Here is a 14,359-nt window from a genome sequence, read left to right as displayed (position 1 = left end):
AAATAGGCAGTCTACCTGAAAAAGGATTCAGAATAATGATGGCAAAGATGATCCAAAATCTTCGAAATAGAATGGAGAAAATAAAAGAAACGTTTAACAAGGAACTAGTAGAACTAAACAGCAAACAAACAGTGATGAACAACACAATAAATGAAATTAAATATTCTCTATAAGGGCTTTCCTGGTGACGCAGTGGGTGACAGTCTGCCTGCTGATGCAGGGGACACGGGTTCATGCCCTGGTCTGGGAAGATCCCACATGCCGCGGAGCGGCTGGGCCCGTGAGCCATGGCCGCTGAGCCTGCGCGTCCGGAACCTGTGCTCTCCAACGGGAAAGGCCACAACAGTGAGAGGCCTGCGTACTGCAAAAAAATAAATTAAAAAAAAATTCTCTAGAAGGGATCAATAGCAGAATAACTTAGGCAGAAGAACAGATAAGTGACCTGGAAGATAAAATAGTGGAAATAACTACTGCAGAGCAGATTAAAGAAAAAAGAATGAAAAGAATTGAGGACAGTCCCAGAGACCTCTGGGACAACATTAAACGTACCAACATTCGAATTATACGGGTCCCAGAAGAAGAAGAGAAAAAGAAAGGGACTGAGAATATATTTGAAGAGATTATAGTTGAAAACTTCCCTAATATGGGAAAGGAAATAGTTAATCAAGTCCAGGAAGCATAGAGTTCCATATAGGATAAATCCAAAGATAAATACGCCAAGACACATATTAATCAAACTATCAAAAATTAAATACAAAGAACAAACGTTAAAAGCAGCAAGGGAAAAACAACAAATAACACATAAGGGAATCCCCATAAGGTTTACAGCTGATCTTTCAGCAGAAACTCTGAAAGCCAGAAGGGAATGGCAGGACATATTTAAAGTGATGAAGGAGAAAAACCTACAAACAAGATTACTCTACCCAGCAAGGATCTCATTCAGATTTGACGGAGAAATAAAAACCTTTACAGACAAGCAAAAGCTAAGAGAATTCAGCACCACCAAACCAGCTTTACAACAAATGCTAAAGGAACTTCTCTAGGCAGGAAACACAAGAGAAGGAAAAGACCTACAATAATAAACCCAAAACAATTAAGAAAATGGTAATAGGAACAGACATATTGATATTTAAATGTAAACGCATTAAATGCTCCAACCAAAAGACACAGACTGGCTGAATGGATACAAAAACAAGACCCGTATATATGCTGTCTACAAGAGAACCACTTCAGACCTAGGGACACATACAGACTGAAAGTGAGGGGAAGGAAAAAGATATTCCATGCAAATGGAAATCAAAAGAAAGCTGGAGTAGCAATTCTCATATCTGACAAAATAGACTTTAAAACAGAGACTATGACAAGGGACAAAGAAAGACAATACATAATGATCAAGGGATCAATCCAAGAAGAAGATATAACAATTGTAAATATTTATGCACCCAACATAGGAGCACCTCAATACATAAGGCAAATACTAACAGCCATAAAAGGGGAAATCGACAGTAACACAATCATAGTAGGGGACTTTAATACCCCACTTTCACCAATGGACAGATTATCCAAAATGAAAATAAATAAGGAAACACAAGCTTTAAATGATACATTAAACAAGATGGACTTAATTGATATTTATAGGACATTCCATACAAAAACAACAGAATACACATTCTTCTCAAGTGCTCATGGAACATTCTCCAGGATAGATCATATCTTGGGTCACATATCAAGCCTTGGTAAATTTAAGAAAATTGAAATCGTATCAAGAATCTTTTCTGACCACAATGCTATGAGACTAGATATCAATTACAGGAAGAAACCTGTAAGAAATTACAAAGACATGGAGGCTAAACAACACACTACTTAACAACCAAGAGATCACTGAAGAAATCAAAGAGGAAATCAAAAAATACCTAGAAACAAATGACAATGCAAACACGACGACCCAAAACCTATGGGATGCAGGAAAAGCAGTTCTAAGAGGGAAGTTTATAACTATACAATCCTATCTTAAGAAAAAAGAAACATCTCAAATAAACAAGCTAACCTTACACCTAAAGCAACTAGAGAAAGAAGAACCAAAAAAACCCCAAAGTTAGCAGAAGGAAAGAAATTTCCTTCCTAGTGCATTCCTATACACTAATGATGAGAAATCTGAAAGTGAAATTAAGAAAACACTCCCATTTACCAGTGCAACAAAAAGAATAAAATATCTAGGAATAAACCTACCTAAGGAGACAAAAGACCTGTATGCAGAAAATTATAAGACACTGATGAAAGAAATTAAAGATGATACAAATAAATGGAGAGATACACCATGTTCTTGGATTGGAAGAATTAACATTGTGAAAATGACTATACTACCCAAGGCAATCTACAGATTCAATGCAATCCCTATCAAACTACCACTGGCATTTTTCACAGAACTAGAACAAAAAATTTCACAATTTGTATGGAAACACAAAAGACCCCAAATAGCCAAAGCAATCTTGAGAAAGAAAAATGGAGCTGGAGGAATCAGGCTCCCTGGCTTCAGACTATACTACAAAGCTACAGTAATCCAGACAGTATGGTACTGGCACAAAAACAGAAATGTAGATCAATGGAACAGGATAGAAAGCCCAGAGATAAACCCACACACATATGGTCACCTAATCTTTGATAAAGGAGGCAAGAATATACAGTGGAGAAAAGACAGCCTCTTCAATAAGTGGTGCTGGGAAAACTGGACAGCTACATGTAAAAGAATGAAATTAGAACACTCCTTAACACCATACACAAAAATAAAGTCAAAATGGATTAAAGACCTAAATGTAAGGCCAGACACCATCCAACTCTTAGAGGAGGGCTTCCCTGGTGGCGCAGTGGTTGACAGTCCACCTGCCGATGCAGGGGACATGGGTTCGTGCCCCGGTCTGGGAAGATCCCACATGCCGCAGAGCGGCTGGGCCTGTGAGCCATGGTCGCTGAGCCTGCACGTCCGGAGCCTGTGCTCCGCAACGGGAGAGGCCACAACAGTGGGAGGCCACAACAGTGAGAGGCCCGCGTACCGCAAAAACAAAAACAAAAACAACTCTTAGAGGAAAACACAGGCAGAACACTCTATGACATAAATCACAGCAAGATCCTTTTTGACCCACCTCCTAGAGAAATGGAAATAAAAACAAAAATAAACAAATGGGACCTAATGAAACTTAAAAGCTTTTGCACAGCAAAGAAAACCATAAACAAGACGAAAAGAAAACCTTCAGAATGGGAGAAAATATTTGTATATGAAGCAAGTGACAAAGGATTAATCTCCAAAATTTACAAGCAGCTCATGCAGCCCAACATTAAAAAAACAAACAACCCAATCCAAAAATGGGCAGAAGACCTAAACAGACATTTGTCCAAAGCAGATAGACAGATTGCCAACAGACATATGAAAGAATGTTCAACATCATTAATCATTAGAGAAATGCAAATCAAAACTACAATGAGGGCTTCCCTGGTGGCGCAGTGGTTGAGAGTCCGCCTGCCGATGCAGGGGACACGGGTTCTTGCCCCGGTCCGGGAAGATCCCACATGCCGCGGAGCGCCTGGGCCCGAGAGCCATGGCCGCAGAGCCTGCGCGTCCGGAGCCTGTGCTCCGCAAGGGGAGAGGCCACAACAGTGAGAGGCCCAAGTACCACAAAAAAAAAAAAAAAAAACTACAATGAGATATCGTCTCACACCCATCAGAACGGCCATCATCAAAAAATCTACAAATAAATGCTGGAGAGGGTGTGGAGAAAAGGGAACTCTCTTGCACTGTTGGTGGGAATGTATATTGATACAGCCACTATGGAGAACAGTACGGACATTCCTTAAAAAACTAAAAATAGAACTACCATATGACCCGGCAATCCCACTACTGGGCATATACCCTAAGAAAACCATAATTCAAAAAAGTCATGTACCAAAATGTTCATTGCAGCTCTATTTACAATAGCCAGGACATGGAAGCAACCTAAGTGTCCATCAACAGATGAATGGATAAAGAAGATGTGGCACATATATACAATGGAATATTACTCAGCCGTAAAAAGGAACGAAACTGAGTTATTTGTAGTGATGTGGATGGACCTAGAGTCTGTCATACAGAGTGAAGTAAGTCAGAAAGAGAAAAACAAATACCATATGCTAACACATATATATGGAATCAAAAAAAAAAAAAAAAAAGGTCATGAAGCACCTAGGGGCAAGATGGGAATAAAGATGCAGACCTACTAGAGAATGGACTTGAGGATACAGGGAGGGGGAAGGGTAAGTTGGGACAAAGTGAGAGAGTGGCATGGACATATGGCTACCAAACATAAAACAGCTAGCTAGCTAGTGGGAAGCAGCCGCATAGCACAGGGAGATCCGCTCCGGTGCTTTGTGACCGCCTAAAGGGGTGGGATAGGGAGGGTGGGAGGGAGGGAGATGCAAGAGGGAGGAGATATGGGGACATATGTATATGTATAACTGATTCACTTTGTTATAAAGCAGAAACTAACACACCAGTGTAAAGCAATTATACTCCAATAAAGATGTTAAAAAAAAAAAAACATAATGGGGCTTCCCTGGTGGCTCAGTGGTTGAGAGTCCGCCTGCGTGTGCAGAGGACACAGGTTTGTGCCCCGGTCTGGGAAGATCCCACATGCAGCGAAGCAGCTGGGCCCGTGAGCCATGGCCGCTGAGCCTGCGCGTCCGGAGCCTGTGCTCCGCAACAGGAGAGGCCACAACAGTGAGAGGCCCGCGTACCGCAAAAAAAAAAAAAAAAACCATAATGAAAAAGAATATATATATGTATAACTGACTCACTTTGCTGTACAGCGGAAATTAACACAACCTTGTAAATCAACTATACTTCAATAAATTTTTTTAAAAAGAGATAATAATAATAGTTTATTAACATGGCTATGCAGTATTGGTTTTAATAACAGTTCATTGAATAAAAAAATATTAAATTCAGTACAGGAAGATAATTTTGAGTTTTCCCTCGTAATATAGTTTTGCTGGTACTGTCTCAAATGAATCTTACCAGAAAATCTAGTTTACATTCGTTTCTCTCAAGACCTCAAATATCAAGAACACTAAAATTTTAAAATATTCATTATCATAAAGCCTTCCATTTCTTGTCCATTTTCATAAAAGTCAATGTGATAAACTAAACTTCTTGGGGATAACCAAATTATTTCAAGTTGTTCATTGTTAATCCTCTATTTTACATCTAAGAATAGTTTGAAGTACTAGATATCATAATTTGTAACAGAAATAATAGTTTTATAGGTATAATTTTCCTTAAAGAAAAAAGATAACATATTCCCTATTACTGTTGCTCACATACTTGAAATCTAAAGTAGGCTCTCATATAAGATTCGTGCTACAAATTACAGAACAAGCACCGTATCATAGCAACCCAGCAATACCACTACAGTGACACGCTGAGGATGCAATCCAAGATTCTAATTTAAGAAACTGGCACAGAATATAGGACATGCAGCTTTTTTTGGCAATACCCCTAGAACATTAATAACTAAGAGTCTAAAATCAGCTTTTATTTGAAACTTCAGAGGATCAAGCTTTTATAAGGTAACAATGGAAACATTGATTAACAAATGATTCACAGCATTGTAACTAAATATGACTTAGGTAAGGGTCTATGATTTCATTAAAATTGAAAATGGTGGGAAAAATTGTAGCTATCACATCTTAGGAATTTGAATACATGAACCCTACCAGTTTGATAATGCATTCTAATATACAAATTATACCATTTTAAGAAAACCCCTAGAATACTATCTAAAACTTTAAAAAGCATAAATATTTACATGCTTTACTCAATTACCATTCAAATACAAATACATTCACAACTACTACACTACAAAAGGGTTAAAATATACTGTTCAATTTTTATTTCAAAAAATTATGTTTCCTCTTGTTATCAAAACCACTTTAAAGGGGCTTCCCTGGTGGCGCAGTGGTTGAGAGTCCGCCTGCCGATGCAGGGGACACGGGTTCGTGCCCCGGTCCGGGAAGATCCCACATGCCGCAGAGTGGCTGGGCCCGTGAGCCATGGCCGCTGAGCCTGCGTGTCCGGAGCCTGTGCTCCGCAACTGGAGAGGCCACAACAGTGAGAGGCCCACGTACCGCAAAAAAAAAAACACTTTAAAGAAGATAAGAACAAGAAATGAAGATGAGCTGGTGGGGCATGTTATATGGATTTCTTGGAATGTAGAACCTTGAGAAGCAGAATACTGAAAAACAGTCTCCTAGAAGAATAAATGGAATATTGTGTCATCTGTTTAATTCAATTTGAATATAAAATCTATTCATTAAATAAAGGTTTTTAGAAGCATCTTTGTTTCATTTGGGACCCTTGGGGAACAAGAAGTGTTTTAAAACAGATCTTTATAGATGGTTTCCATAGCTGTGATGAGGTTCCATCTTGCAGCTAACTCTACCTGCAACTCCTAAGAAACACCTGCTACTGTGTTAGGAAGAGGATTACCTACTTTAACAAGGTGGTTCAAGTCTCTAGGGCAGGGCCTAAGGGCCACAAAACAACCCACCCACTTCCCTCCTCCCTCTGACCAGAGACGGGCTTCAGCATGGCGGTGGTGCTGCAAATCCAAGGACCCTGAAATTATATACAAAATATTGTGTATGATATTTTCTGAGATGATGGATTTCTTTAATCAGATTTTCTAGGAGATCCATGTATAATCTCCCCAAAATTAAACAACAGTACTCTTAGAAGTTATTTCCTCTCCTTTTAACATAAGGAATTTTCATAATCAAGGTTTAAAATGATTTGACTCAGTATTTCCAAAAATACAGTTTAATCAGAAACAATTCTAGATTTTAATTTTTTTCTTTCAGAAACATGCTATTTATCGTATTCTATTAAAGTGAAAGTAATGGGTTATAGAACAACATACATTATATGATCTCACTAATGGGAAAATATAGGAAGATGTTCAAAATTTTAGAAGTTTCCTCTGCCTGGGGATTTTTACTTTCTATTGACTTGTCTTTAAGAGTGAGTCTGTAAGTTTTTACAAAAATAATAAAGCCATTATACAAGAAATAGGGTAGTTAAGAATATGACATTTCTCACTGCATAGTCTTTAAATGACTTTATTTTAGAAAATCATGAAAACTGAGACTCACTCATGACTCACAGCAAGTACTGTATCCTAAAATAGTCATTCCTATTCCACAGGAGAAGCTACTTTTCTAGATCTTTTTTTAAAAAAAAGAAGTTCCCAAAATATCAAAATATGATTATGTGTAAGCTTATACAGGTGGTTCAAATTAAAAACAGAATTATCAAAATATATGAAATACCAAAATCAGTGCCTGGGTATCTGGTAGCTAAGTAAAACCTGGGTTATTTTTACCTCTCCTACATGAATGATAGAAATTTCCTATGAAGGAAATATGACTGTGAAAATTAAATGCACCTTAAAAGCATTTCATTGTTACATCTGCTACTTTATTTCCACTTTGCATTCAAATTTAGTCACAAATGTATGTAGAAAACTACTTAGAGAGATGACATATTGTCTAATTTCAGTTTTTCTCAGTTTTCAGGAGAATAAAATCAGTAGAGTGATAGATGAATTGGCCCAATTGACTTTTATATCCAAGTCTCAGTTATCTTGCCCCAATTTATTTTCCTCCCTTGAATTGGGAAATAATGATCAGAAAGACAGTGCTATGTTAATGTGGTCATAGTTTAAAAAAAAAAAAAGTTTTCAAAAACTGTGTGTACATAGCTTGTGTATAGAACAGAGAAGCAAAAATAAGTAGAATCTAATCAGTCTTGATATTCCATAATAATTCCATAATTCCTCAAAGCTGCTAATTACATATCATTATAACTTTAAGTGAGCAGAGACTCCAAATTATAAATCTAGCTCTGACACAAATGTGCTGATTAAAAGTTCATTTCATCTTGTTTCTCAGTACTCATTCATAAAACAACTGTTCTCCAATTTCTTCTTCAGAAAAACTTTACATTACTTTAAAAAAGGGAAGAATTGTGCTAAAAGGGAGACCTGCAAAGATCAATGAAGCATTTTTATACCAGAAGAATTTAAAAAATAAAGATCCTCTGCTTTACAGGGTCTTAGAAAAACCTACTTTCAGTACCTGCCCAGGACCTAAAAGAAATCATTATCTCTCTTGTAAGGCTCTCAACTACAAATATTTCTCCTTTGCACTGTTAGAAAATAACATGCTAATTTTGCTTTAGTGCAGACAATACATATCTTGGTTTCATATTACAGAGGACGAATCAATTGAGAAGATGAAGCTATAAATGACTTGCACAAGAATATAACCTACCTGTTTTGGTTTCTTCATCAACAAAATGCTAAATTTGGGGCTGTATGTAAACTATTACTCAATTATAAATCATTATAAATTTGTGAATTACTGCATGACACAAAACGGTATTTTTCTTTAAATCAATTTAATAGCATTTGCTTCATTATTTCATTCAATAAATATTAAACCAAGTACTGACTGCCTAAATTCTGGGAAGGAAGATATGGATCTCAGGTCCTGGAGCACTTTACTTATAGTCTAAAGGCAGAAAACAGCCAATTAAGTAACTAACCCTACTCATGAACCTGTCCCAACAAATTTTGTAATCTACCTCACACATATACCAAGGACATCTTGCCACTGCGCAATGTCTTATACACAGACATTCCACTGAATGGGGAATATATAATCCCATTTTGCCCAAAAGACCAAGTGGCCAGCATCCCAAACTATGAACATTTTCTAATAAACAACGTTGAAAATCTTTTTTTTTTTTTTTGCGGTACGCCGGCCTCTCACCGTTGTGGCCTCTCCCGTTGCAGAGCACAGGCTCCGGACGCACAGCCCCAGCGGCCATGGCTCACGGGCCCAGCCGCTCCGCAGCATGTGGGATCTTCCCGGACCGGGGCACGAACCCGTATCCCCTGCATCGGCAGGCGGACTCTCAACCACTGCGCCACCAGGGAAGCCCCGTTGAAAATCTATTAATGAATGTTTAGAAATCGTAGAAATTACCAATGGGCACTCTGTGATTCACACATCCAAAATTCTATTTGATGTTTATACCTAGGTTTCCAAAAGACATCTCAAACTTAAAATCTCTGAAATATAACTCTGGCTTTCCCTCTTTATCTGGTTCTTTTTCTAATGTATTCCTTCTCAGTGGTGGTAGACCTATGCAACGCAGCTGTCCAAGCTAAAACACCTGGGAAACATCTTTGGCTCCTACCTTTGCCTGTCCATCTCTCTCAAACAATTCATCAACAAGTCCTAGCTTAGTTATATTGTGAATACATCTCTTTCTCTCCATCTTTACTGCTACCACCCTAGCCCCAGCCACATCATGCCTCATCTAGTCTATTAAAACAACCTCCTAACTGATCCTCCTTCTAAAAATCTTGTTCTGCTACAATCCATTCTCCACCCAGCAGCCAGTGATACATTTTTTTTGTTTTAATTGTCATGCTTCCTGAAAGAGATGTCCATACTTACTGACTTGGCTTTCCCAATTTCCATTCACTCCTCATTTCTCCTTAGAGAAGTCTGGTTTCAAGTCTATCAATCCTCTGAAACCCCTCTAGAGTCACAAATGTTGCCTGAAGACTACCAAACCCATGGAAACATTTCCATTCTTATTTGACTTGTTAGCAGTTCTTCTCACTGTTACTAGCCTCACCCCACTCCCAATTAAAAACATATTTTCTTCCCTTGACTGCCTTGTCTCTACTCTCTCCTGTCTTCCACTCAATCTGCTGCTCCTTCTTCTTTGATCATCATCTAAATGATGGTATTCCTTGCCCTCTTCTCATTCTATATACATTTTCAGTAAGCAGTTGCATCTCTTCAAATGCCACCTTTAATCTAAAGCTCCTAAATTCTTATTTTTAGCACAGATTTTTTCTACTTAGCTCCAGACCCAAATATCTAATTTCCTACTAGACTCTTCACTTCTATTTCCACAGGCACTTCAACCTGTCCCACAGACAACCTGTCCCTGTCTTCTCCCACATCAGATCTTCCACTCTTTTTCCCTTTCAGTAAATTGCTACATACATCTAGTTGCACAAGTTAGAAATGTATCATCATTGATTTTTCCCTCTCACCAAGTCCCCCTGTGATACCACCTATCCCCACTTAGATAAGGCCACCATCATCTCTTGCCTGGATTACTGTGCCAGCATTAACTAGTATTCTTCACTCTCATCTCCCAATATACTCTTCACACAACTGTCAGGAATAAGTGCAGGACATGGCATCAAGGCTGTTACCTAGACACTAATTGTCGCTCCAGTCTCTTCTCTAGCCAGCTCCCTATTATAATATTCTTTATCACGGCCACATATATTGCTGGCAGTTCCCAGCATACGCTATGCTCACCTACCTCTGGGGTTGCCCATACTGTCCTTTAGGTGGACCTCTTAGAACCCATGTGTCTTGGTCTAACACGTCTGGCCTTTCAGGTCTCAGCTTACCTGTCACCTTCTCCAGGAAGCTTTCCCTGATCTCTCTCCTCACATACCAAAACTGAGTTGGGTCCCTCACACACTCCCCTAGGCTTTCACTGCTTACTCTTATCACAGCACTTGTCTCTAATTGAAACCACCGGCTTACATGTCTATATTTATCCCACCAGACTCTAAGCCCCTAAAGACATTTAATTTTGAAAGAAAAAGCATTCATCATTTTATTCACTTTACTGAGTAAAAGTTTTAATCTCTACAATGGTTCACCTAAAATTTAAGCACTATGAACATCAAAGAGGAAAATATTTCTGTACTAGACTTTGAAAGCAAAGTATGTATCTAGTTTCACAGCAGGCAAACAAAATCTTCTTCCTCTGGCTAATTATAAGAAGAACAGTAGTACAAGTTAAAAAAAAAAAGCAGGGGCTTCCCTGGTGGCGCAGTGGTTGGGAGTCCGCCTGCCGATGCAGGGGACACGGGTTTGTGCCCCCGTCCGGGGGGATCCCGCAGGCCGTGGAGCAGCTGGGCCCGTGAGCCATGGCTGCTGAGCCTGCATGTCCAGACCCTGTGCTCCACAACGGGAGAGGCCACAACAGTGAGAGGCCCGCGTTCCACAAAAAAAAAAAAAAAGCAAATATATATTCCTATAGAAATTATATTTTATTTTACTTATGACTTCAACAGATGTTTATCTTTAGAAAAGTCTGTTTGGAAAATTATGTTTTAAAAAAACACCCCGTTTTGCTAAATCAAAATTCAGAGCTTATGACAAAAACTGTCTCATCCTTTTGACTTTATCAATTTAGAGGCACAGGATCAACCATGAGTTCAAATAATCATCATCTTCTGGTAACAGCTATAATTCTAGAATATCCGTTATCAATGAGTGTGAATCAAAGGCAAATCCAATTAAAAAGAGAAAATGTATCATTTTTAAAGCTATATTTAATATTTTATTATCCTGTACTACAAGTTAAGCCCAGTCATTAAAAAATTCTAGTTTCATACACCTAACATCTTTTTAACTATCGTTTATGCAGTTTCCTCACTAAGCAAAATCTGAGAGAGTATCTAAGAGCTTAAAAACCCTGTACTTCTTCTCCCTACCTTAAAGAAAGCTTTTCTGATGAAATGACAAGATAGCTATTTATTTAGAACAAGAGTGAAACTCATTCCCAATGAAAGCTAAACCAGAATGACTTCTGAGGTCCCATTCAGCACTGGAAGGCTCAACTAGATATAACATCACAATGTTACAGTAAATGCAATTAGCATCACCATTCCAGTAGGAGGAGTGAGTTCCCAAGAAATCCCTTGCCTTCAGTATCGAAGTTAGAAATAGGTTCTCTGAATTTTATAATGTGAACCTATCATATTTGGCAAACTACAAAAAAAAAAAATCCTAATAGATTTCTTTAAGAAATCTGATCAAAATTGCAGGATTTCTAAAATTCACCATTACACGAAAAAACCACATAAACAAATTCCTTCAAGGAAAAGTTCAAAAATATATATAAAAAGTGGTTTGAAACTGCTCATTAGTGAATATCCTGCCCAGACAAGCAGAGCTTATTTCACATAAACCTAGCCTGTCATGTAAAACTCTTTCAGTGAAGCATTTAGGTTCCCTATCACATAATAATGCACTGAAAGTAATTATATATTTAAAATCTGTTCCTTTCATCTCCTTCAAGGACATCCTTATAAATAAAGACTGAGCCTCAAATTTAGAAATTACTGGAAACTAGTTATTTCAGTTTACCCGATATTTACATAGTTGTCCACATCTGGAAGTCAACCCAGTATTACTTTTCCACACAGACCTTACACACTACTTTTCCTAGAAATAAATCTATCAATAATGTTACACGTCACTTAAACCAGTCACTGGCAAAGCACAAATACAGCAGCAAACAATCCTTTGTTTCAAACCTACATTTACTATTTATTATCATGGTACTGAAAACCCAAAATTCATAACTTTGAATCAGATTTACGCACAAATATATTAAAACAAAACAGAAGAGAACCCATCTGCTGGTAGATAGCACAGAACACCACTGAAGGAAGCATAATCAATAACGGGGGATGTGTGTAGAGGGAGGGCCAACAGGTAATTTCTTAATCAAAACAGTGACTCCGCCTACATGACCACACTTATTATGCACAGAACACCGTATTTGGTACTATAATAGGATATGAAAACACAGATAACTTCTGCTTTCACAAAAATTTTACCATCTCATTCTGGAGGGAGAACATCACTTCATAACTGACACTGACTCAGCACAACAAATCAACAAATACAGGTATCATTCAAACTGGTTAGCAGAAAGGCCAAAGACAAAAGAGAGTTATGGAATATAAGTGGCCCCAGGTCCTTGCTGCCCTACCTTCAGTAAAAAACTGTGGTCAAGATTAAGATGATAGATGTAAAAACACTCTGACGAAAAACATTTCTTTTTCCTTTTTCTTTTTCTTTCTAAAATGCCCTGTTTATTCTGCAAAAATCTGGAATACTTCACAAATCTGTGTGTCATCCTTGGGCAGGAATCATGCTAATCTTCAATAGTTTCAGTTTTAGTATTATGTGCTGCCAAAGCAACCACAAGAAAAACATTACTTGACGCTAAATAAATATAAGGCATGACCAAAAACAGTTATGATCAACAATATCTCATCTGTTCAACATCTAATAGTCAACATATACACTAGTAATATTAGTTCTAAATCTTCAAGAGGCAGAACAATGCTGTGAACATACAGCAAATATCAACTTTACATTCCAAATTGGTTGGGATTATCATGCTACCCTGAATGATGAGATTAAAACTAGGCAAACTGCTATCATATGTTCTCATTTTTACTTGACAGCTCAGCCACAGCTCTGAAAATCACAGAGAGAAAAAAAAACACGTGACCACCTTGTATCAAAGGATAATAGCTGATTTTTAATTATGATAACTACAGTAAAATCGAATAGAATCAACTCATCACACCTAAAACTCCAGAATCCAAGAGCACTATCCCCTTCAGGAAAGTAGCTGATTAGCCATAGGGGGCAGCAAAGTTAAGAGAGTGAAAAGTAAATAGCACGAGGTGAAGGGAGGGCAGGAAATGTTAATAGGCTGGGTAATGAGCCGCGAGTATCCAGAGAAAAGGACAAAGTCTCAATTAATGAATTAAATCAATAGACAGATAATGCCAAACCAGTAATTCTCAACCCTGGCTGCATATCAGAATCATCCTGGGAGCTTTCAAAAATACAAATGCCTGCATCCTACCTTAGACCAATTTATTTAGAATCACTTGAGGGTAGGACCCAGGCACTGATGTTTTTTAAAACTCTCTAAGTGCACAGCCAGGGTTGAGAACACTGCTAAACACATAAAATTAAAATAAGGTAGTTTATATCCCCAGCTTTTTACAATTTAAAAAGTTAAAATTGTAAAAACACACAATCTATTATTTCCCAAATGTATGATTTTTGTTGATAAACCTGTCTTTGTCATCCAAAGAGAGGCAATACCTCATTAAAGACTAATTCATTTTTGTGATTTTAGCAGGGGAAAATATTATTCTTACAAGTAAAAATGGTTAAACTGAAGGTCAAAGGGGTTAAACAACTAGCCCAAAGCAATTGTGACTCATCAATGATACAGGAAGACAGTTTAAGTGTACTATTTACAGGATGGTACTCTATCCCAGTGATCACACTATTTTACTTAAATACATTTTACTGGATTCTCACTTTACAGGCACTTCATAAAAGGATCCAAAATTCAATTAAGAATCAGAGGAGGTAATAACATTGGAGGAAAAAGAAATTTGACCCTAAA

General features: G+C 37.8%; 1 protein-coding gene and 1 pseudogene across 1 annotated transcript in view; both read right to left on the bottom strand.

Annotated features, from left to right (window-relative positions):
• Positions 1-14,359, bottom strand: part of PPP2R5A (protein phosphatase 2 regulatory subunit B'alpha) — a 95,455-nt gene that overhangs the window by 75,480 nt on the left and 5,616 nt on the right. The gene's annotated exons all lie outside the window — the stretch shown is intronic.
• LOC113607583 (uncharacterized) lies at positions 13,026-13,125 on the bottom strand (annotated as a pseudogene).

Source organism: Aethalodelphis obliquidens, unplaced genomic scaffold (assembly GCF_003676395.1).
Source record: "Aethalodelphis obliquidens isolate GAN/ISIS:26980383/991018 unplaced genomic scaffold, ASM367639v1 scaffold48, whole genome shotgun sequence".
NCBI classification, from domain to species: Eukaryota; Metazoa; Chordata; class Mammalia; order Artiodactyla; family Delphinidae; genus Aethalodelphis; species Aethalodelphis obliquidens.
Note: the sequence above shows the minus strand (reverse complement) of the source record. Positions and strands in the feature narration are given on the sequence as shown.